General features: G+C 34.9%; 1 long non-coding RNA gene across 1 annotated transcript; it reads right to left on the reverse strand.

Annotated features, from left to right (window-relative positions):
* Positions 1 to 372: 372 nt before the first annotated feature.
* LOC120928599 lies at positions 373 to 1,086 on the reverse strand. Its single transcript, XR_005747248.1, has 3 exons — positions 971 to 1,086; positions 643 to 748; positions 373 to 475 (listed from the first exon to the last, which is right to left on the reverse strand). It is a non-coding gene; the product is annotated as an uncharacterized LOC120928599 (long non-coding RNA).
* Positions 1,087 to 2,069: the final 983 nt, after the last annotated feature.

A 2,069-nucleotide genomic window follows, 5' to 3' on the forward strand; every position in this document is an offset into this window, starting at 1 on the left:
TTAAATTAAATAGGAAGCATCTTTTCTCAAAACTAGAATGTATGTGGGTTATCAAAAACAAAAGAAGGAGGGGGATGGGAAGGGAAGGAAAAACACAAAACTAGGGATGATCAGAAAGGAAAAGACAAAGGAAAGAGGGAGAGGGAGGGAGGACAAGATACACAAGGAAAGCACTCACATTGGCCGCATCCGTAATGATAAGAATATAGAACAGTACCCCTTCAAGAAGAGTGGGCAAAATCGGACTTTGAGGCTCGTGGAAGTATAAAAAATATATATTTTATTACATAAATTTACAAAATGTACACTAACAATGGTATAATGGAAAGCAACTGATAACAATCACAATACAACCATTCAGAACAAGAGAATAGTGAAAGAATCCTATTGAAGTCGCCTACGCGTTTCACCGTGGGGCTTCTTCCGGACGAAATGAACAGGATTATTGCTACTATGTAGCCATGATTTTCACAATCTGTGAATAGTACACATCATATTAGTACAGCATAAAAAATGATAATGATGATATTTACATAAAAGAAAAAATTCCTAAAACATATATCTTTATCAATTGATAAAAACCAGCGAAAAAACACACACATTTTTGCAATACATATGGGTTACAACATGTGGCTACATCACCTGATACACAGCGGTGGATATAATCATCCAGGAAGATTCCAATGATAGATGAAATATATACCGATGGTAGTAGATAGTACAAAAAATATGTTTAGAGATCGATGATCTGATAAAGAGGGGGAGGAAAAAAGCAATAAGCGCATATTTACGCTAACAATATATGTATATGTGTATAACCTTAAGCATTATAATATACGCCTATATATATATATATGTCTACATGCGTATATATGGAGAAAAAAGAGAAGTAAAGGAAATAAATTGCAAAGTCTTACATCCTATAATATATAATAGGGCAACAAGTAAACCATGTTGATTGGAAACATACCGCAGGTCCAGGCCAAATATGTCAATAATGACATGAACAAATACACATTACAGTCCCCAGGCAAAAGAAGACGTGTCGGGGATAGAGATGCAGGTAACCGAATCCCTATTCAGAGTGGAAAGGCAACACATGTGTATCAGGTGATGTAGCCACATGTTGTAACCCATATGTATTGCAAAAATGTGTGTGTTTTTTCGCTGGTTTTAATCAATTGATAAAGATATATGTTTTAGGAATTTTTTCTTTTATGTAAATATCATCATTATCATTTTTTATGCTGTACTAATATGATGTGTACTATTCACAGATTGTGAAAATCATGGCTACATAGTAGCAATAATCCTGTTCATTTCGTCCTGAAGAAGCCCCACGGTGAAACGCGTAGGAAACTTCAATAGGATTCTTTCACTATTCTCTTGTTCTGAATGGTTGTATTGTGATTGTTATCAGTTGCTTTCCATTATACCATTGTTAGTGTACATTTTGTAAATTTATGTAATAAAATATATATTTTTTATACTTCCACGAGCCTCAAAGTCCGATTTTGCCCACTCTTCTTGAAGGGGTACTGTTCTATATTCGTATGTGGGTTATCTTTATTTGTGATATTCACCTAATACTATTATATTTAGGCTACATTCACACCTGAGCAACACGGAAACGTGAAAAATGAGCTAAAGCGCACGTCGCACTTGCAGTGCCATTATTTGTTAATGGTACCCCAAAAGTGGGTAGCAGTCACTTGTTTTCTGAGCTACAAAATGTGCAACAAATGCGCAAGAACATAAGTCACCAAATGCATTCAAGCCAATGGGCAGTTACACCAAAAATGCTCTAAAATATGTCGCTATGCTTACATGCAAACATAACCTTACACAATTGTAAATGTTATTCATTGCTATTTCATGCTTGCATTGTTTTCTCCCCCTTTAATGGCATTCCTACTGCACAGTGCAAAGGAAATCTGAAGTTCATTTGCTGCCACAAATGCAGACAACGTAATATCTATATATATTTACTCATTATTTATAATCAAAATTATACTAAAAGTACATTTCCGATGGTAAGTGTAAAAGCTGCTACAAATATAAGGGCAGCT

Source organism: Rana temporaria, chromosome 2 (assembly GCF_905171775.1).
Source record: "Rana temporaria chromosome 2, aRanTem1.1, whole genome shotgun sequence".
NCBI classification, from domain to species: domain Eukaryota; kingdom Metazoa; phylum Chordata; class Amphibia; order Anura; family Ranidae; genus Rana; species Rana temporaria.